Source organism: Euprymna scolopes, chromosome 16 (assembly GCF_053919585.1).
Source record: "Euprymna scolopes isolate OS-2025 chromosome 16, ASM5391958v1, whole genome shotgun sequence".
Taxonomy (NCBI): Eukaryota; Metazoa; Mollusca; class Cephalopoda; order Sepiida; family Sepiolidae; genus Euprymna; species Euprymna scolopes.
The window spans coordinates 111,929,977-111,954,097 of record NC_136497.1 but is presented as its reverse complement, the minus strand read 5'-3'; the positions used below and the strand labels follow the sequence as shown (position 1 = coordinate 111,954,097).

The 24,121-nt window shown below is 33.8% G+C and overlaps 1 protein-coding gene across 6 annotated transcripts in view; it reads left to right on the top strand.

Moving 5' to 3' along the window:
- LOC145296054 (uncharacterized) overlaps nt 1-24,121 on the top strand; it is a 945,555-nt gene that overhangs the window by 510,171 nt on the left and 411,263 nt on the right. The window lies entirely within an intron of this gene.

The window sequence follows — 24,121 nt, the reverse complement described above, 5'->3', positions numbered from 1 at the left end:
ATTTTAGCTTAAATACCTCTTCCTTTTAGGGTCAGGGCTTAATCTCCTGGTAACTTTTCTCTTTCTTGCGCTTTTCCTTCTGGTCAGCGTTACCCGGGGTAAAGGTTTCTGTCCAGCCCGTATGGTCGGTTCAGGCGAAATATTCATTGTTTGCGGTACACACGCTGGTTTTGGTATATCAAAAATATCGCACAATGTTTCCATTGGTGTCTCTTCCACATTTGGAGACAGTCTGGGACGTATTTGATTTCTGTGTCTTTTGCAGACAAAACTTAATCCTTGGATGGTATAGACCATGCTCCCAATCCTTTTTTTGATAATACCTTCAACCCACTGATTTCGTCCATTTTGAAAATTTTTGAAATATACATTTTCACCTGGGGAGAAGCACTTGGTATTAAGGTTTTCTTTTTTGAAAACTTTCTTTTTCTCTGGTAGCAGCCTATCGAAGACAGATCTTATCTTTCTTGCAAACATTAGCTCAGCCGGGGAAGAATTGACATTATTATTAGGATTTGGTGTCACCCTGTAAATTGCTAAAAATGTTTGAATACATTGTTCGTCTGTGTCCGTAGTAAGATTTTTCTTAAGTGCCCTTTTAAACGTATCTACAAATTTTTCGGCCAACCCATTCGATCGTGGATGGTACACAGGTGTTGTCATATGTAGAATATTTAGTGAGTCACAGAATTCTTTGAATTCATGAGCAGTAAATGCTGTTCCATTATCGCTCACTAAGGTTTTTGGCACTCCAAAACGGCTAAAAATTTCATTAAGCGCACTCACAGTGTTTTTTGCTGTTGGATGTCTAAACTTAAATATTTCTGGCCATTTTGAAAAAGAATCTACAATAATCAAGTAAAAATAACCATTTATAGGTCCGGCATAATCAATATGCAGACGTGACCAGGGTAGGTCCGTCTTTGGCCATGGCGTCGTTTTTACTGGAGGATCTCGAGCTGCTAATTGACATCCTCTGCATGTCTTGACACATTTTTCAACTTCCTTGTCCATACCAGGCCAGTACACATATCCTCTCATAAGGGATTTCATTCTCGAAATGCCCGGATGACCTGTATGAAATTCCTTCAGAATTTTCCTCTGTAACGTTAGTGGAATTACGATCCTCTCACCATACATGAGCACATCTTCACAGATGGAAAAAGGCGTTGTTTGATCTACCTTTTTATTTTTTTTTATCCATCCCAATTGATTTTTCATTTTCTTAATGAAAATGTCATTTACTGCCTCTTTTTTTATTTTTTCGAAAGTTACCGGAAGTTCACGTATCATATTACACATTGAACTTGTACATTCACTTTCGTCTTTAAGCGCAGCAATTACCGTTTCTTCGAAACTTTCGCTTCTTTTAGGGATCAACCGTGATAATGCATCTGCGTGTCCTAACTTTTTTGAGGATACATGTTCCATCTTAAACTGATAGTTTAAGAGGGTTACAGCCCATCGCTGTAATCGATTCGCAGTATGTGTGGGAATGCCTTTCTTTGATCCAAATATGGTAAGTAGGGGTTTATGGTCGGTTTGCAAAATAAAAGATCGTCCATGGAGAAATCGATTGTACTTTGTAATTCCAAATATTATCGACAGCGCCTCTTTTTCAATTTGGCTGTAATTTTTCTCCGCTGCAACCAACGTTCTTGAAGCATGGGCGATAGCTTTTGTCCTACCATCCTCATACTTGTGAAGTAATACAGCGCCAACACCGTAATCACTGGCGTCCGTTGCTAGTATTAGTTCCTTTTCTGGATTGAAATGTGCCAATGCTAAGTCTGACAGTAGACATCTTTTGATATTTTGGAAAGCAGATTCACATTCCTTATTCCAGTTCCATTTAACACCCTTTTTCAGTAACTCGTTAAGAGGAGCTCTTAAATTATGTATGTTAGGGATGTAAATTGCATAGTATTGAACTAATCCCAAAAACGATTTTAATTTTGTCACTGAATCTGGAGCAGGCATCTTTTCAATTGCTTCAGTCCTTTGTGGATCCGGTCTTCGACCCTCTTTGTCGATTATTTGACCTAGATATTTAATTTTTTTCATAAAAAAATCGCATTTTTCTGGGCTCAATTTAAAACCAAATTCCTGTATTCTTTTGAATACTTCTTTTACATGCTTCTTATGATCTTGCAAATTTTCACTTTTAATTAGGATATCGTCAAGGTAGGCCATTGAAAATTCCAACCCTGCCAGCATCGTGTCCATAATTTGCTGGAAAATAGCAGGAGCAACCTTTAATCCAAAAGGAAGCCTCTTTAGCTTAAAAATGCCCTTATGAGTATTTATGCCTAAGTATTTGGAGCATTCATCGCTGATCTTAATTTGCAAGTAAGCATCTGAGAGGTCTATCTTAGAAAAAATTTTTCCTCCGTTAAGCTTAGAGAACAGATCTTCTGCGGACGGAAGGGGATAATTATGGTCCAATAGACAGTCATTTAAACCCGTTGAAAAATCTCCACAGACCCTTATTCTGTTATTTTTTTTCTTTACATACACGGTTGGACTTGCCCAATCTGTGTGGTTAACTTTTTCAATGACTTCCAGTTGTTGAAGTCTATCCAACTCTTTTTCGATTGCGTCCATCGCTGAAAAAGGCACATTCCTTTTAGGTTTGAATACTGGAGTGGCATTTTTCTTTAATTCAAATTTTGCCTCTGTCTTAATACAGAGTCCTAGTCCTTCGGCAAAAACATTGGGAAATTCAGTTTTCAAATCCTTCAGGAAGTCTTCCCTTTGGTTTGCTTTTTCTGCAGTTAAAACGTTACAAAACGAATTTATGGGTTTCTCCCATAAATTAAACAGGACAATCCAATCTACCCCAAACAGGCATGTATTCTTTCCTGGTACGACGTACACTTTGGATTTATGAGTCTGGTTAGCGAATGTCACTTTGCATTTTAATTCTCCCTTGAACTCTAATCTTTTGCCGCACACACTTCTCGCCGTCTTTCTGGTTTTCGTTAATTCAGGTCGACCTATCCTTTTCCATATATCTTCATTTATAATACTAATATCTGCACCGCTATCCAGAAGCAATGTAACCAGATGTCCATTTATCCGAACATCAACATATTTCCGTCTTTCGCAGCTTTTTTCTTTATTCATGCGAAGCGTATTTACATTATCGGTCCCTTGTCTTTTCTTCTGGGCACAGTATGTTCCCTTGTGACCTCTGAGACCACATTCATAACATATTTTGTTCCTAAACCAGCAGGTCTTATTGTTGTGTCTTAAACTACCACAACATTTACACTTTAGCTTTGGGTCTTTGTATCCTTTAAGGATCCTGTGTTCTTGGAACCTGGACTTTCTTGTGGTCCCTTGCCTTTTTACTTGCTGCACCTTAAAAATATTTTTCTCTTCAATGCGAGTGTTGTCTTTCTTTATGTTAATCAGACGTTGACACTCTTCAGTGACTTTTTGCAATGTTATGTTAGGATCCGCCTCCATAATTGTTAGGATCCGTGAACGTATATCTTTGTCCCTTGGTGCTGTGAGACCTTGTACAAAGATTAAACATTTAAATTGGTCTGCGGAAATTTCATTCAATTTAAATGATTCGCATAAACAGTTCACAGTGCAAGCATATTCTAGATAGTCTTCAGCTTCTGCCTTCTGAATGTTCAAACATTTGTATCTAGAGTGAAATAGGCTATCCCTTTTATCAAATATTTTCGACAAGGTACTAATTGTTTCCTCGAACGAAACCTCCTCCGGTTTTTTTGGTAGAATTAGATTTGCATACTTGGTGTTTTCATCAGTACCCAGTTTTTGTAGTAGCAGGGTAACTTTTTCCTCATCGGTCCAGTCTAAACATCTTTTCGTAAAAATTGTTTCGTATCTTCTGTAGTATGCAGGGAAAGTAACACCAGTATCCGGGGAGTAACGAAATTCCGTTAGTGAATTTGAAATACCCTCGGCAGAAAAATTAGTCTTCTTCCCGGTCGACGTTAGAATTAGCTTTTCTAAATTCTTTTGCTGTGTCGACATTTGTCGTTGTAGTATGTTTGTTTGTTCTTGTTGTGCCTCTAAAGTTTTTTGTGTTCTTTCTTGTTGTTGTTGCAGCTGTTGCTGTAGCTGTTGTTGTTGAATTTGTTGTTGTTGTTGTTGTTGCGCTAAAAATTGTTGAGTCATTTTTGTCTGTTCCTGGATGCTAAGGGCTAGAGCCTTAGTTAACTCTGCTAATTGTTCCATGTTAGCTTCTAGTACAAAAATGTCTTTTCGAATTCTACACAATAATTCCAAAGAAAAATCGTAAATTTACGTATATCGTAAATTAGTAGCAATATGCAGACACAACACGTTTCAACAAAGTTCATCCATAGTAATTCAACAGGCTTTGTAAAATAATTCTTTTTTTTTTTTTTTTTTTTTCAACAACGTAAGTTCATACACAAAATATTTCTTACTTCCCACGACAAATTATTTATATAAAGGCAATAACAAACAATTAATTTTCCAAAAAAAAAAAAATATATGGCTGCCGTTCCCACGTGGCATAAAATGGTACAATAGTCGTTGTATTTATATTTTTTCTTTCGAAACTCGTAATCCTTTAGTGTAGTTTCGAATTCAACTTGCGACCATTTTTTTTTTTTTTTTTTTTACTTGTCAAAATAAATATAAATTCCACTTTACCTTGAACATGTTTCTATAATTTCTTGTGAGTTCTTTACGAAGAAAAATCCGTACTTTTCGCTACTTTAGGTAGGAAAAATTTTTACATTCATTGACGCACGTGGTCAAAAATCCTTGTGTAGTTTGTTTTTTTCGTAAAACAAAAAATCCTTGCATTGTACACAGTCCTTGGTACGGTAATTTATCTCTGTTAAGAGAAAGAACATCCTTTCGTCGCCATTGTTATATTCCTAAATACTTAGGAAATAAAGACAAACGTGAGTTACACCGAGTGGTATGTGTAATGGGGTTTATTTATAATACAGAAACGTAAGGCTGCTCGCCTAAGGTAAATAGAAGTACATAGTAACAAGTATGGGGAAGAAAGTCTGATAATCAACACGTAAGACTATCCGTCTTACTGCGACTGCTTGTCTGCCGCTGTCTGCCAAACAGTCCAATATATATATACAGTTTGTAACCGGTGTATAGCCAGTTATGTTCCTTCACAACACAAATATATCTGAAAAGTTAATGAATGCAAGTGATTCTGCATTTGTTGATCTGTTGCTGGTAATTGATGCATTTGCGATAGTAAACTTGTTTTTTTTTGTTGGAGTTTAGACTGTGTGGGGAAAATGGCTGACCATCTGGCATGAATTCTGAAACCATGCTGCATCCTATTAATTTGTTGAGACTATTCAAATTCTGACTTTTATAGCAAAAGACAGGGAACATTTTAGACATTTTTAGTTTGGACGCTAAGACACTTGTTGGTTAATTTCTGCATAGACATTCGACACATTTGCACAGCATAATGGTATTTTAAAAAATACATCAGGAATAGTTAATTTACAAAGGGGCAATTCGATATACTGACATATGCATTGTCATCATCAAATATCTTGATGCTCTGCAGAATATAATTTATTGTCTTAACTGCTTCCTAGCTGTCTTGTACCCCAACTACACTGTTTAGTTGGCAGATTCTTTTCAATGGTTTGCTTTTTCTGCATTATTCCACCATACCTTATAGCACTGACTTGTTTGCACTGACTGTTGATTTTTTTTTTTTTTTTTTTTGCCAGGATATCCAACTCTAATACATTCCATTTAACTAGAGGATATAGCTTAATGTTTGGTTTTTACTAAAAGATTATTTATTCCAATATGGTTTGTTAACTATAAAACCACATATTGCTCTTATGTTGCTTTGAAAAATGCCATTATCTGTCAATTTGACACACCCAAATCCTATTGCATTACTGCTATTACATGTGTGTTGATAAGCTCAGCTCTCATCCGATATGGTATGTGATTTCAAGTGAGAACTCATCTGCATATCTAAGATTTATGCAGTATTGTAAAACTTCAAGATGATTTATAGCAGAGATGCAAGATAATTTTATTCTTGATTTTATAGTTCTGTCAGTTTTATTCATAGTCGTGCATTTGCTTTTCATTTATTTTGAAACTTATTTTCAACCGCTTTTAAACTTAGTAGATCAAGAAATACTTGCAGTTCATTTTGTACAATGCCTTGAATAGAGGCATACATCCAATGTAAATTATTGTACAGCAGAAAATGATCACCAGTTTTTATTTTATTTATATTATTTTTTGTGTCCTTCATATTTGCCATTTTATTAGGAACTAGGCGTTGATTCGGAGTTTTTTGTTTCACTTTTGTTTTATTGCATTTTTTTAATTATGTCTTCTTTAACAAAATTATGTTTTTAAATAAAGGTTTGAAAGTTAAATTTGATTACAATATCGTTTATTCATGAAATTAAATATAAAATAACTAATTTTGTTTAGGTAATGTTTTAATCTCTATTTATAAAATTTTTCAATGTAAATAACTTCCAAAACTTTCAATCTTCTAATACATGTGGATTTGCTAAGGATTTAAAAGCCAGCTTAAATAATTTTCACTTTCGAATTTCAAAAGTTGCAAAAAAGTCATTTTTTTTTTAACTTAAGATTAAAATGGTTGACTTATTTACAATAAAGCCTACATACATTCTGGTGGGTTTCATTTCTTAATGAAATTTTTTTTTTAATAAGATCTTTGAAACTTTGTTTTCATACTTTACTAAACATTTAAACGGTTGACTTATTTACAATGAAACCTATATGAATTCTGGTGGATTTAATTTCTTAACAAAATTAATTTTTGAAATAAGATTGTTAATTGCAATCTATAATCGATTAATTTAATATATAAAAGGCAAAATGGTTGCACATTTGTGTATGTTCATGAAAGGCTTTTTTCATCGGGGTTCTAGCGTTGGTTAGATTCCGGGAGAAGTTTTCTTATACTTCCTAGATTGTAATATCTTGGATTTGCAAACAAACATCATCTCTATCTTTTTTTTGATCGAGTTTTAAAAAATTCCCTCCATGCCGTCGTTTTGAGTGTTTGTTTATCTTTTTTGTATAAATAAAGCGAAACTAATCAAATGCAAACACCAACTCCCGGCCTTCGCCCGAGTAGTATCTGTTCTGTAATTTGTCCTTGGTCAATATAGGGGAAACCCTTCATACTGAGACAATTACTATTTATTTAGAAACTGCCAGAGTGACCCCTTTTGGGGGGAGCTGCTTTTAAAAACGACCTTCGTGGGAGGTTTAAAAGCAATGCCATTTCTGCAAGACATCTTTTTGATCGACTATGTTTAATTTGAACGCTTTACACTTCCGGTCGCGTCATGGAGTAGGAGTAAGACGTCAGATTTTCTTTCACTTTTTTTTTCCGCCTTCGCGTCACAGGTTTGAGCTTGCCTGCCTACTACCATTTTTTTTTACACCTCCAAACACCCAGGCAACGCCGGGCACCTAAGCTAGTAGTAACTAAAGTAAAGAAACACACAAACACGCATGCAAGAATGATCTCACAGTTTTATTAGCTAAAATACTGGTGCTTTTCTTAAAACATTTTTAAAGCTAAAAAAATGTTTAAATTAAAAAGAGCTTATCTTCCTATACAAATAAAAATAATTTTTAGAGTATTTTAAAAGATTCTCAAGATATTACTGTTGAATTTTTTTTTTATTGATGTCCAAATGAATATGGCAGTTAAAAAAAAAACTTCTGATTATAGATATTATTGAAAAATATTAGTGTACACCAAAAATTATTGGCCAATTATCAGGTAGAATTTTAATAAAATATATAATTAGTTTACTATTTAGGGTCTATGAACTCCAAACGATATTTGCATCGAGCCAAGCTTATCATAGAAGATTATCTTATGAAGACGATATGTTGGATTATCGTTCAAAGTTTGTGGAGTTTTGTGAATAGTAATTTTTTTTTAAATAAAATTTTTACTCGTTTATTTTCTGTAATTTTTGGTGTACACAAATATTTTTCACTGATAAGTAAATATATCCATTAGTTTCTTTCTTTTTTTTTTTTTTTTTTTTTTTGAACTACCATTTAAGCACTGTTTTTTTTTTTTTTTTTTTTTTTGCTTTATTTTTTAGTTATTTTTTTTTTAAGAAACCCAGTTCTTTTCATGGATTGATATGATATGTAAAATGTATATAACACTCATGTGAGTGTCATATGAAACCTATTAAGTCCTTTCATTTCCTGACATTAAAGTCAGCTAGTGATTGGAGCAAGCATTGAAAGTTGGGGTTGACTAAAAGCTAACTGTAAGAGGATTACTACGAAACTATTAAATATAAATACCATTTATTGACCTGAGAAAAGAGAAACACATGTTTGTCCTAAAACGTGTCCTTTCTTATCAACAAAATCATTTGATCCTTACATTTGTAAACCGTCTTAACTTTTTAAATATTTCAAATTATTTTATTTTTGCTTCTTGTTATATATAATATATAAAAATAAATGTATAGTTGTTCCACAACAGCCAAAATTAATTCAGGAAACAGAATAGTTTTGCACCATTTTTATGTTTCCATATGAAAATTAGAACCAAACTATAAGACTTTCCTTACTCCACTTTTGATCATAATCAATTACATGGTTTTGATTCTAGAAAATGTTTAGAATTTAAGGGATATTGATGAATTCAAGAAATTTTGTTTAATTAATTCAAAACAAAATATTTGAATTTTCAAATGGGATATTTTGCACATATTTAAACACTCTTTAAAATATCCCAAAGAAACTAAAATCTGGGAAATTTTTATTAATGCTTATTGTTCACACTTCACAAAAAAAAACAAAAAACGGTAGTATCTGAATTTTCATAAACGGACTTCCAACCCTTTTTTGCTCCCTTTGTATTAAACCAAATTAGACAAAATATAGCACACATTATAATCACTTACACCTCGCAGTCATGTTCCAAAATCCATTTCTTTGTAAACAATAATCCTTTTTATTTTTTGATGAAAAAAAATGAATTTGTGATGCGTCAAAATTTGAAAGAAGTTTAGAAACATTTTAAGTTGTCAAATAGAAGGTCATTTTTGGCTTTAAATTTAAAATCAAATCCTCATGTATTAAAAGATTTGAAAGTTTTGTTTGTTTTTTTACTTCTAATAAGTTTATAGAGATTAAACAACTTTACCTTAATAAAATTAGTTGTAGTTTTTAACCAATCAATCAATAATTTAAGAACCAAAAATACTGTAATAATAAAATTTGGCATTCAAAATCTATAAAAAATAATGACTAGCCTACGAATTGCAGGGCGAAACTTCCTTCAGCATGAATTGCATATAAAAGGTGTTCTCGTTAGAGGAAGTGAACTTTAAATTGAAATAAATCACAGAAAAATATTTTCATTATACAAATGTGGTTTATTCCAAAGATTAAGTTTTGGCATTCATAATTGAATACAGCAAAGATGTCAGTTTTTATACCCATTTTTTTCCTTCTTCGTGGTACAGGTTCGAGCCCGCCTGCCTACTACTACTTTTTTTTTTTGCTCAACACACACCACCAAACACCCAGGCAACGCCATGCACCCAGGCTAGTTAGATATAAATAGCAATATGGACATATTTATAGTAGCTACAAACATACAGAAATTGTAGATATTAAGTATATTACTTAAATAAAGTTCTGCCCTCTAACGTTTAAATATAAATCCTCATTTCATTAAATTCGGAAATGTATTTTGTGTAATCATTGCTTGCAGCTCTTTTTCTTGTATTAATTTGATTTAGAAGAAACTAGCGGAAGTACCCAGCGTTGCCCGGGTATTTTTCGGTGTGTGTGGTCGGACGGGGGTGGGGGGTGTTAATGAAAACATAAGAATAAGCAAAGTAAACAAAACAAAAAAACGAACATGAAAAATAAAACCTCCCAAAAAAAGACACGTGAAAAATGGCTTAAATAACCCTGCTTCAATATTAAAATTTAAAAAATAGAAAAAAACACCACGATTCGAACCCAAAACGTTTAGATAATGAGGCCATGCTCTAAGTAACTGAGCTAAGACGATGTCAACGAAATGGTGTTGCTTTTTCAAATATTTAAAGTAAATCAGGTTACGACGTCGTATGACGCATGCGTAGAAGCGAACTTGTCATGAGAGGACGGTTTTTGCTGACCCCCCCCTGTAAAGTGCTGATTTCAGGGTGAAGGAATTAACGTTTTTAGCCAATTTTTCGATATTTGTCAGGCGAAGGTTGGAAGTTTAAAATGATACCGATCGATCTGGCGAAAATCTGTGACCCGTGTCGAAAGTTTTTGTGAGACATACAAACACACATACATACATACATACATACACACCTTTTTGCTTTTATATATATAGACTAGCGGAGGGTACCCAACATTGCCTGGGTGCTTTTCGGTATGTGGTTGGGCGGGGGTGGGGGTTGTTAATGAAAACCTAAGAATAAGCGAAGTAAAAAAAACAAAAGAAGAAAACGCGAAACAGAAAAACGAACTTTAAAAAATCTGAAAACACATGAAAATTGGCTTAAATAACCCTGCTTCAATATTAAAATTTAAAACATCGAAAAAAAAAAAGAAGAAATCTCACACAACGATTCAAACCCAAAACCTTTAGATAATGAGGCTGCGCTCTAAGCAACTGAGTTAAGATGACGTCAACAAAATTGTGTCGCTTTTTCAAATATTTAAACTAAATAAGGTTACGACGTCATATGACACATGCGTAGAAGCAAACTCGTCATGAGAGGACGGGTTTTGCTGCCCCCCCCCCGTAAAAACTGCTGATTTCAGGGTGAAGGAATTTACGTTTTTGGCCAATTTTTTTATATTTGTCGGGCGAAAGTTGGAAGTTTAAAATGATATCGATCTAGCGAAAATCCGTGACCTGTGTCGAAAGTCTTTGCAAGATATACAAATGCACATACATGCAGACATACAAACACACATACATACAAACACACATTTTCGCTATTATATATATAGATAGTTCAAACTAAGGTTATAATACAGTGTTAATGTACATTAGCATTCAAGATAGTATTAGGGTATTGATTAGAGCAGAACATATGCAGTGAGCTGGTGTCAGTTTGAAAATAGAGAATTATTCTATCAATTCTATAAGGTGGGATGACGAAATTAAATTGCAGGCATTTAGACAAAAAAAAACAGAAGAAAAACGAGGCAAAAAATAAAAAATAAAACATGATCTTTTAGGCCTGTTTTTCTTTAGAAAACATTTGTCAAAGGGAAAATATAGAACGACAAATTGATTAACATTTGGAGAATCTAAGAGTTCACAATGCTTAAAAATTGAATTCCAGAAAATATAAAAAAAACTATTTTGATTAAAAAATGATTTTATTTTGTACATGTTAATTTTGATTATTCCTTTCCCAATATATAATGATGTTGTCTAAACAGCAGCAGTGGGATTGTCTCCCCTTTTTCCAAAAGAATTTAACTGCTGAGTATCGTTTAAGATTACTGACATTTCTTTAAAAGGATTTCATTTTCTTCTGTTAGGTATAGCCCTACAATTTTTTACCTAGATCTTTAAGCTTAAGTTTTAGTTTTCTCCCATTTTGTAACCAATTTTTGACCAATTTTGAATCATAGATGTCAAACATTTTCACAATAGATGTGACACAAGGTCAAGCCTGAAACAGGACAGACCAAAAGCATTATAAGAATACCATATGTTATGAAGTCATTTTCTCGGTGGTTTACTGGTTTTTTTTTTCCTGCACCCTTCTACCATTCCTTTCAGATAAGAAGATCAAATGCACATAAACCTTCAATTCTAAATGATTTCTAAATATAGTCTCTTTAAACTTATGTGGAATTCAAGATGCATTACCAGATAAATTCAGATATAGTGATGCATATTATTCTAGAAAAAACTTTTGATATGACAATTACTTGATCTAAAAAAAAAACTTTCAAATTTTAAAGATTTTAATGAATGAGTGTTTAAGAATTTTTGTTTGTCTTCATATCAAATATATATTTTTGCTCCTATTTACTTGCCTCTCCACGAGGGCAGAGTTAGACACAAGGTCGGTTTTTAATGTGGGGAAAATCAAGTTCCCCAAAATGAGGCACTCTGGATAGGAACAAGAATAAAATTGTCTCAGTCTGATCGAGGACAGAAAAAGTAAAGTGTAGTATCAGAACAGATACTACACTTTGTTCTTAGAAATATATATTTGTTCAAGAAATATATACTTTTGTTGATTATATGTTTTAGCCATGAAAAGTGAATACATTTTGATTATTCAATGGCTGCGTCATTTATGCTGAACAAATCATATTTTGTATTATTTTTTGGAAACTGAAGATAACGTAAAATTCTTTCAAAGAACAGAATCTGTTTTTGAATAACCATTCCCACACTGTTGCTAAGGGGAATATGTGATTGGTTTGCTTTCTATGCAAACGTCTAAATTATAAGAAGTAAATGTATTTTTCATTTTATCATAATAACAGACTTTCTTTTTGCCTAACCAATTTAAAGTTATTCTTTTAAATTGACTTGAACACTAGAATATTTCAATTAAAAGTCAAATATGAACAGGTAAAATTATAGAAGAATAAAAGGCAAATCAAATGAAGTATAGTTTGTTTAAGCAGTTACATTAAATTTAGCTTAAATTTGCAGCTTTTGAAAAAAATGACAAGTGCGGACTTTCTTTTTGCCGCCTATATATATATATATATATATATATATATATATATATATATAGACACACAGAATGAATCCTCAAGAAGGGAGAGTTTAGTATAGTATATAACTAAAACTCTTTATCTTCTTGCATAATTGATGACATCACAAAGAGATTACATCATCTGCTAAAATGGATGGAATATACAATCAAGATCCTTTATGTCATTAGGAAGAGATGATGTCTTCCACCAAAACAGGCTGAATACATTGAGAAGATCTTCATGATGTCATAAAGGCTGAAGTCCCAAAATGATGACGTCATCCATTAAGAATCTCATATTTTCTGCAGCATGATGGATGAAAATTAAATTGAATGGTTCAGAAATTTATTTGATCAAAACTGAAAATAACCATAACAGTTTATGTGAAACTTGTAGAGTTTCTCCTAGCAGTTGAAAGTAAAGGATATTTACCTTCATCCTCATCAATGCAAGATCTTTTTAATGTGGAATGTCAGCTCCCCCCCCCCCAAAAAAAAAGAATCAGGATGGAAAATTACATGGTTGAACCGATGAGCATCCTCTGGTATGTATGCCTCATGTAATTAACCCAAACTCCACTGAAAGGAGGAGATGACCCTTTTGTTCTTGCATGAAAGAAGAAATATTGTTTGGGAGAATAGTCTTCTAGGAACGGATCAATTTCAAACTCAACTTGAAGGTCAGATGGAATAAAGGGTATTTTCCTGGGTCTTAATCAAGTTTGGGTATAACATAAGGTAGACATAGGAAACCCAGCACCCTACCTCAAAAAGAACTAACACAAATAATCTAGTCAGACCCATTGATATTCCCTGGTGAGGATGTCTTAAGCAATCAGCCATAATCTCAAAAGGAAGAGGTAATGCTTGGGAGAATGGCTCTGGACTATATAATCACTTGTAGCTGATTTTATACAGATTAGGAATAAATTAAGTGTTGTTTTGATGAAGCAATGAATCTGGATGTAATACAAGACCCTCAGTGAGAGCACTGCAGGCAATTAGCCATAAACTTCATTCTCATAAAGGAGGTGGCAGAGGAAGCAAAGGGAGTTAAACACATTGCTGCATTGAATCAGGTAATATCTGGGAAGATTGTGTCCTGAAACCGTTTGAGCATATAATCACTTTTCATCCAACCTGATGACTGAGCTAAACATAAGACCAGCAGAAGGTTAAGTGATTTAAAGAAATTTCAGCAAATTGAAATAATACTCAATGGTGGAGTCAATTTTGAGGAGAAGAGAGATGAGACTGCAATCGTTTGTAATACATCCATTAAGTTTGTGGAGGGAGATCATCTAAGTTGATCAAATTCTTTTTCTTATTTAATAGTAAAGCACTACTTGATTAGGTATAGAACTTTTAACTTGATATTTTACTACAGGGCTGTTTCCCTGAAGACTACAACATGCCCATTTTTAAATTCAATGTCAGCAAATGCTTGCCATAAACCGTCTCGATAAGTAATGAAACTTTGTTCATTCCATTCATCATGTTTAATCCTCTTGTAATATTCTTCATCATTCAGCTGACAATCACTTTATTAGTAAAAAGAAAAAGCTAGCAATTTGAACATAAGATCTCATCCATGTGAATGAACAAATCTCTCCTACTACTCCTCCTCCTCTTTTTGTTTCTTTGATATTTGCTATTTCCAGTTTGTTGACCTTTTTCTTCGGTTGAATTGAACGTTTTTTTTACAACTTTTCGACTTAGTTTCTTCTTCCCAAACAAAGTTTCATCTGTCTGAGAGGTGCTTCCTTGCTGCAGAACTGATTTGGCTAAATGCTCATGTAGACATGTTCTGATTTTCCAACAGTTTTCTTTAAATCTGAAGAAGAGGGATGTTGAGACTTTCTTCTTACCAATACAGCTCAGTAGAGAAATTAGTTTATGTGACCAGCCACTCAACAATAAAACATGATTACTATAGTAATTAATTAGACTATGAAGTTTATGTGAAATTCTGTGCAGGTTAATATTTTTTCCTTTTCGAATGAACACTAATTATAGCATTTTCTCTTGAGAGACTACTGTTTCGTTTTGACTTTAAATTCCTGATTTTAAACTTAAGACCCCTTGTTATCAGTTTCTTTTTTAACATTATTTTTATTGTTACAGTATCAACTTTACTTCGGACTTTGACCCAAATGTTCATATCAGCCAAGATTTGCTTTGACATCATTCTCGCACATAGTGTCTGGCTCGATCCATTCAATCATCTTCTGACTGAAGTATGATCTGGTTTGATCTGAGGAGAGTAAACCTCCCATACATGATCTCCTCCTTCGAGATAAGAAAAAAGGCTTGGTTTATTGTTGGACCCATTAAGCATTATCAGAGGATGTCACAGGTCTGTTCTCAGCTATTATTTGTACTCGATTAATTCCACTCTGGGTTTCCTCACATATCAGCCTTGTACTAAATTTTGCTGCAGTGGAAAACAATTAAATAGGGGTCCACCTTACTTCACAACCCTAACCTCAACTACTCAAATGCTGGCTGCCCCCAATGCTATGCTTGGAATCACCTTCAACTGCATTCAATGGTGTGGTCCTAATTTGTGAAGTGTGGATTCCATCCTTAATTGCCGTTTCTCCCAGATCAATTCTAACTGGAAATGGTAGTACATAGTTTGGTGTCACCTATGAGTTAAATAGAATTTATTACTTACAGATTATTAATTAAAAAAATATGCACTTACATCAGCATTATCATATTCGGTTTAATATCTGTTTTACATGTTGGCAACTGTTGGACTACTTTGAGAAATTAACAATTCATAATTCAGTCAAATGATTTTATAGGCTGAATGCTTTTCCAGATGCCAACTCAGTGAAATGATGAGGATGAGCATTTTTCAGTGAGACGCCTTTTCTAAATGATTGCCTACCAAAGCTAAAGAGCGCTTCACCTGCCTTTAGGTGAACAGATTACAAAACAGATTAACCTATAAATATGTGAAGGTGTGAAGAACTTGAAAAACAAAAAAAAAATGAAAATTAGTGAATTCACTTTTAAATGATCACGAAATGAGTTGATATGCTGTAAAACAAAACAACCCATTCATCTTCAAAGCAGATACTTTTTTTTTGCAACAGGAGTACTCTACTGTCACAAATAAAATTTGATGCAAATCTGCCTAAGTTTTAGGCTGACATGCAACAGCTGACAATATGACACATTTGGCCATAATAAGTTCATATCTGATGTTTTTTTGTTTTTTTCGCACAGGAAAATGTAAACTATTTATCCTATTGACTTCCTGTGAACTCCAATCAATTGAATGAACATCTTGTAACGATTGTTATTAGTTCAAATAAAGATATTTTTTTTTGTTTGGCAAAATTTCACTACCATCATGATATATATAGAATGCGTCTGATTCAAGGTACATATATCAAACATCTTTAAAATAGTTGCATTAAATGACAACACATCCCCCCCCCTCTATTTTTTTAATACTCTGGGATTATCAACTAAACACCAAATGTTTATATTATAAAATGCTTTGTTATAATAAGCATGTTTAATATTATGCGTGTGTGTAGCAGGAAGGCGGGGTACTATGTAAGTTTCATATAAAAATACCACCCTTATCCTGAATTGATATTCTCGTAGGACTTGTTTCTGATCCTTTAAAGTTTTGTTATTTCATTATTTATATACAAATCGTTGGATCCTTTAAATAACCAAATATTTAGATTATGCAAAAAATAATTTAAGAACATACCTGTTCCATATTTCAAACGTTTACTATACCAGTTTAAAATTTCGAAAAGGTGTTTCTAAACAGGTTTATTTTTTAACTAAACATGTGCATGTCAAAAACAAAAGGGAGGAAAACAGTTTATGCCAAACTTGCATAGAAAACTGAACTGTTAATAATTGAATAAGTAGGTTTTCCCCAATCCCCCCCCCCCAAAAAAAAGAAAAAAATGGAGAAAATTATTTTTAATTTTGCATGTCAACAACGTTTTGGTGTTGTCTACCAGGGACTGTCATCACGACTGGTTGTTAAGTAGCTAAACTGAAAATTACTTTTTTTATGTATGTTGATTGGGTCACGACTTGGAATTCTTTTAGGTGTTTTGGTTTTGAGGCAGCAACGTTCATCATTGGTTCTTCAATCAACATTTTTTAAGATTTTTGAAAGTATTTTGGAAACCAGAAAGGATACTCAGACCATATGTGATTTATGAATCGAAAAAACATTTAGGATAATGCACTTCTGTTATATGAGCCCCGGCTTCAGCAGTTAAATTTTCCTTTTCTATATTTTTCTTATTCATCCAAACAAGGTTCATTGCCACTGAGATGTAAGGGACTACTGTGAATTAGACACTGTAAGAAATTAGGTGAGCAACGATATTTGTTCACATTACATTTGAACTTCTGCATGATGGCACTACAGTTGGGGAAGCAAGAAACAAGGAGGAAATTCCAAAATCTAACAAGTAGAGGGGAGAAACTATTAGAGTAGAAGGCCTTTACAATGATTTTTCATTAGAAAAAAATATTATTGTCTGTCCGTTCTACTGTGTATTAAAATGTCAAATGGTGTCAACAAAATGGTTGAATCTTTCATTTATGTTCTGTTTAATCCAACTTAATGATCTTCATTGTTTTGAAGAAAATAATTTCAGCCTCATTGGTTTTCTGTGAATTTGAAGATGTCAAATCTCAGTTCCTCGTGAATGTCTAAGATAATATATTGATCCTTATTGATGACACTATATAACAAAAACTTGATGAAAACGGTTTGGGGGATACTAGTGTTTTAATGGATCATTATGTCTACACATAAAATAATTGACGCTAATAAATAATGAGGAAATAAATAAGTAGATCTATGAAATAATTGTTTATTTATTATAAGAATTAAATAAAAGATTGTCAGTGAAAATTATTTATATTTTTATCTTTCAAGTTTTGAATGTCTTCAAATATTTATTCATTCTGCTTGGTTTTGGTTGTTTTGTTTTATGGCACATCAACCCTTTTCAGGTTACTTAATGCACAATGGCTCAGCTTTATCAATCCAAATCTACATTGTGTCCTAAAAATATCCTCGTTTTGATTGTTAATGCACATTAACATTTTACAAATATGTAATTGAAACGTACCATTTAGATACACGTGGCTTTTTTCTTTCTTTTTTTTTTTTTTGCAAAAAGTGGTCCATACTAATAGTTATGAAAACAATGTAAAACAGATTGAAGATATTTCAAGTGATATAGCAGCAAATGCTGGGCCCTCATCCAGTCTTCTCTTGTTCAACTGTGTTAAGTTTTGAGACATTGTGTTGAACAAAGATGGCGGCGTAGTTGAGATCAGTAACCAAGATGGCGACCAAGAATCAAATGCGGTCCATCGCGTAGTTAACCTCTTAAGTTCTGAGATATTATGTTGAACAAAGATGGCGGCGTAGTTCAGATCAGTAACCAAGATGGCGGCGTAGTTCAGATCAGTAACCAAGATGGTGGTGAAGAATTAAATGTGATCCGTGACCTAGCAAACGGCCAACTGATTAAATCTAAAATTCAATAATTTTTATAATAATTTTGCGACGTTTTCATTGGTTGTTTAGCACATCCGTTGGTTATAAAAATGATTGGCGAATCCATTCGTCTCATTCCCCCATTAGAAGTCAAAAACATTTTACATGCAATGACTAATTCATAATCAGATGAATTTGCAATGCGAAATATAACACAGTAAATCAGAGGATTTGCTGAAAGAACTAAATTTGCTTAGTGTAGAAATTGTCTTAAGGATGAATCTGTGGTGAGACATGTTGAATGTTCAGCCTCACCATTGCAGAAGTATGGATGTCTTCGATTTCAAGAAAGTTGGCCTGCCAAGAAAAACTTGAAAGCAAGTGATTGGCCAAGAGTGGAATTTAAAACCAGGTGACTTACTGACTTGCTAAATATCAAAAACGTCTGATCCCTGGACATCAGATGAATGAAAGAAGTTATCTTCATCTCGAATGCTTGGATGATCTGTTTAATATAAGCACCATTTTTGTAGAGACATGCATTTATTTTCACTTCAACGTTCTCTACTACAAGCTCACACCTTTCTTGGGAGACTGCCCTTATAAAATGTCTTTGTACTTCCTGTAAAATTTATGGATGAATCTAGAACACGCTCATCATATTTTGTGTTTATCCTGTACAGCGGGCCAGCCCTGGATGTTTGTTTGTGGTGATTGTAATCTGACCGATGAGTTGTACCATTTGTCACCAGAGCTGCAAAGAAAAAGTAATTGTCAGCTATTAGACATATGAGATGGAGGGGTCTGTTAGGATTTCCTCCTCCTTAGCTTTTGGTTGTCTTGGCAAACCTGCAATACAATAATGGAGGACCCTAATATTTTTATTTAGACATTATTAAATGGATGAAGGTAATTGCAAAAAAAATTTTAAATAAAGTTATATTTTTACTTTAACAAATACAGAAAAAAAATCAGTCAAGTAAGATGCAAAAAATAAGGTGTGCATAGTTCTTTTTGATACACGATCATCAAACATGCTTTTAGGTATGATTATCGTTAACTTTGTCAAGATAACAGTCTGTTAATCTGAGTTGCATGTGTTTGTCAGAAAATGAAATGACTCAGTAGATAAAATGTGCTAGAGAAGAAAAAACTTTGCCTTTGCAATTTTTTTTTACATTTGGATGTTTTTAGCAGCAGAAAGTTGTGCTGCTTTCAAATATGGCTTTTCAGACGACTCATAATAGTGACAGAAAACCGCAACATCTGACAGCCCCGTTGGAAAGTTTATTTCAGTTCTTGTTTGAATTCGTTTGTGTTTGGAAAGGCAATGTTTTTTAGGTGTTGCCATCAGAAAATTGTCCAGCATACAGCAATTACATGTTACCTATTGTGATTTCAATATTGGTGATTCTATTCAGTGACTTTTTTTACTGAATTGTATCAGTTATTTATTTTTTTTCATTCTCTTCTTGTGCTCAATTTTTTTCTTTTTTTTGAAAGACCATCTAATGTGAGTGTTATCTTGAACAGCTGAAAAGAGAAAGCTAAAGCCATACAAATAACTCATTCTCCAATAAATGTGTGTTTACTAGTAATGTAGCCATAATCTCCTCACAGAAAAGAGAAAGGGGAGAGGAAACGGAGTACTAATATGACACCACAAATGAGTTTCATTGAATTTTGTTTGAAAGCAACACCATCAGCTGCAATTATTCATTGCTGATGTCTGTGGACATTTCAAATATTCATAAATTTCCAAATATTCATGAAAACATATTTGAAGTTCAAAATTTAATAAACAGATACAAACAATTTGGGCATTTTGAAACATTTTATATCCCTGTCTGGGAGACAAACCAGAGCTTTTCCAAAAAATCAGTCTGGGGACATATATATTTGGAATTTTCAAATAAAGGCAACGCTTAAACAGTTTTGTAAGTATGGGGACAAGTTCTGGTTGTAGCTTTTTCAGCACTATAACTGGAATGCCGTCAGGGCCAGTTGCTTTACTGGAATCAAGGTTCTTGATTAGTTTGGCGACCTCACACAGAGATATTTGTATGTTGCATAGTGTGTTGTCTGTTATAGGAGGAAATATGGGGAGTTGATGGCCTTCGTCGCTTAGGGTAGAATTAGCTGCAAAGTTCTTGGCAAATAGTTTGGCCTTGTCTGATGCAGACGAGATGACCTCAGGTCCATTGATGATAGTTGGGATAGAATGCACACTTCTGTTCAGGATCCTGTTTGGTATTTGCCAAAACTGGTGAGAACCAAACCGCTGCTCAGCTACTTTGGATTTAACAGACTGAGCATATAGCTCTCTTGGATTTTTTATTACTCTTTTACAGTGGTTGCTGGCAGTCCTGAAAGCAGCTTTAGTCTCAGTACATCTATTATGTTGGTAGCTATGGAAAAAGTGATTTCTGTGCGCGATGGCAGCAGCACATTCAGGGGAGAACCATGGCTGGCTGTTGGGTTTTTGTTGGAACATTTTAGATGGTATGAATCGATATATGCCTACAATTAACCATTCGGTCAAGTCTGATACTATAGAGGACACATCCTTTTTGAACATGGAATGCAGAGGTAGATCAGATACAAATGTACGGAAGCTATCCCAGTCAACCATAGAGTATCGATATATAGTACGGTGGAGAGGTACGTCTGAAGACTTATTACATTTCATGTTCACTAGGATTTTTCGTAATATTTTTTTGGAATGGTAGTATTTTGCAGTTTGCGTTTTCTTGGTTTTCTGTGATTGTGTTCCTTCTGTTTTTATTTTATTCATATTGCAGCATCGAAGTTACTGATTAGTGTTTGCAGTTCATTTGCATTGGTTTCCACATTCTAGGATTTTATTTTCATTTTTATTTTCATTATTGTTATCCATATCTATTTATTTTTATTTTCATTATTGTTATCCATATCTCAGTCATTCCTCTGATTCCAATTTCTCCGATTCTTTTTTTCAAAGGTTTTTGAGATTGTTCCTAGTGCTCCAATCATTATTGGTGTTATCTTGACTTTGTTCATGTTCCATATCTCTTTCACTTCTCTGGCCAGTTCTGTATATTTGTTTCGCTTCTCTGTCTCCTTGATATTCATTCTGTCGTCTGCTGGGCAAAATCTGCGATCTGGCAGGATTTTTCCTTGTTATTATCATCACATCTGGTCTCCTTGCTTGGATGGGTATATCTGTTTGTATGTTCAAGTTTCATAGGATTTTACGATTCCAATTTTCAAATATTACTACTTGTTTGTATTTTACCATTTGTTTGAGTGTTCAAGATACAGTTGTTTGCATAGTTCTCAGCATACTGAATTTCTCATCTGATCATATCTGTTCTTATATTCTTTTTGAGCTAGTTTGCTGCATTCTCTACGTATGTGATTTATTGCTTCGTCTCTTTGCCCACAGAGCCTGCATTTGTTGTTTTCTAAGTTTTGTTGATCATTGCTTTGATATAGTTAACTCTAATCACATTATCTTGTGCGGTTGTTATTAGTGATTTAGTTTCTCTGTTTAAGTGTCCTTTTCATAGCTATGTCCAAGTGTTTTTGTGAGTCTAATCTTTAGTCGTCCTTATGAATCATACGCATAGCTGTTTCTCTTTCCATTTTTCTTTTCTTGTTTTATCCCTTGCCTCTGTTTTCTGTCATTTTTATAGTGTTTCTTGCTGTGGTGATTAACCTTTCTTTGGTGTGTTTGTATTTTTCTAATTCCTTTTTTTTTTTTCTGGCATTTACACATTCTTCTATATCAACCAGTTCCCTCCTTCATCTTTCCTTTTCATGTAGAGTAGGTCAGCATCATCCAATGAGTATAATGTATTGTGCATGGTCATAAGTTTCCTGGTCTTCTGATCAAAATGCCTCAGTTCTTCTTTGGTCTAACATATGAATGGTCCAGAGTATCTTATTAGTGATACTGCCCATGTTTTTATACCTTTTATTAGGTTCCTACTATATAATTTAGTTTCTAGGAATTTTCTTGTTCTTTTTAGGTATTATTTACTAATTTTCTTCTCCATTTCTGTTGATTTGATGATGTCTGCCTCCAGAAATCCAAAATACTTGTAGGTATCATGCTCACCTAGTGTCCTTATCTCGCTTTGATTGGCTAGTTCCATACCTACTGCTGCCTTGTGTTTATTAGCATTTCTAGTTCTTTTTTTTTTTTATTGCAAAATGTTCCAGGTCGTTCATATACATTAGGTTGTTCATTTAATCATCTATATTAGTAAACTTGTATCTGAACTGACATTTCCTTAGTATATTGTTAAGAGGCTTTGATGAACTGTAGTGATGGGGAATCTCCTTGAAAAATACCTCTTTGTATTATTATTATTTTTTTTTATTTTATTTTTATTTTTATTTTTTTTTACTACTCACAAATAGTTTTCACACAAATCATTATCAGTGATTGCTCAACGACAATAAGCAATGATGTTTGCTGGAATCTGAGTGATAGCAAGTTTTCCCAGATTTCTAGAATAGGTATTGCTCATCATCTTACATTACTATCGATTTTCGCTGGGAATAGCAATTGGTCTTCACTTAAATTTGGGTGGCAATGAAGTTCTCCAGAGTTTCAGTACTCGCCTCACACTTTCAGTGGAGCTGGTTGGTGCTCTATATTCATACTCTTTCCATCCTCATTGACCCTTCATAACCATTTTGTGTCGTTATTTTTGTTGTTATTGTTATTATTGTTGTTCTTATCTATATAATATTCTGTTTGTTCCTTCCTTAGTTAGTCCATACGTTATGCTTTGAAAAAGGCCAAACTTTGTGAAATTTTGCTTTAAAAAGGCCAATTTGGTAATCGTGAACAAAAATATGAGTGTGATCTCCCTTTTATCAAGCATTATTATTAAATTATAATAATATATGATCATTCTTATAATATGAAGAGGGGAACTCAGAGTAATTTCAATGTGCAGCAGTTCTTCACCAAAGAAAGAAGTCAGCAAAACATTACATAAAGAAAGAGAAATTTCTTCTTTTTTTTTTTTTTTTTAACACATGGAGGTCACCACTTATCAAGGCCCGGAAGCCACTCAGGGATAAGGGTTATTGCGTGTACAGTAATCAATGAGATAATATTGTAATAATCATTAGTAATGGAGATTTGATAAAGTGTCTTACTTAAGGGGGCGGTTTATCAGGAATTTGTTTATGTTGGACTTGAAGACATCCAAGTTGTAGTCAGGTCGGAAACAGGCAAACAGAAAAGAGTTCCACAGGCGTGCACTTCTAAGAAAGAAGCCCTGTTCATGGAATCTACGTTTTGATTTAGGCACAGATAAAGAGTGGGGAAAATTATTGACAGTGGTTTCAGCTAGATGGGTGTTTTTCGTGAAATATTGGCGAGGGGGGACCAGTGATTGGAGCTCAGACGAGCACTTGCCATGGAAATAACGATAAAACAAAGACAGGCTCGTAACATTTCTTCTGTGGGAAAGAGGTTGCAGGGAAGAGAAAAGGGCACCCCCCACTAAGCCACAAAGTCTATTTTGTACTTTGTCAAGGCAGAATAGGCTGTTTTTAGCAGCTCCTGCCCAGTTGTTGCAGCAGTACTCCATCCTTGGACGTACTTGGCTTTTATATAGATAGAGAATTGCATCAGCAGTGAGATATCTTCTGGAGCGGTAGAAGGATCCTACCATTTTTCCATCGACCTTGGCAACAGACTTGATGTATAATTTCAGATCAGGAGTAAAGGTCAATCCCAGAAGCTTGTCAAAACATGGAGCCTCCCCAAGACGAGAGCCATCCATTTCAATTGAAAGAAACAGGAGGAAAAAAGGAGAACGTTGTCTGCCAAGAGGTGCTGGAATTAAGAAGTGAATTAAAAATTGTCTCTTACAATGTGATTTTATTA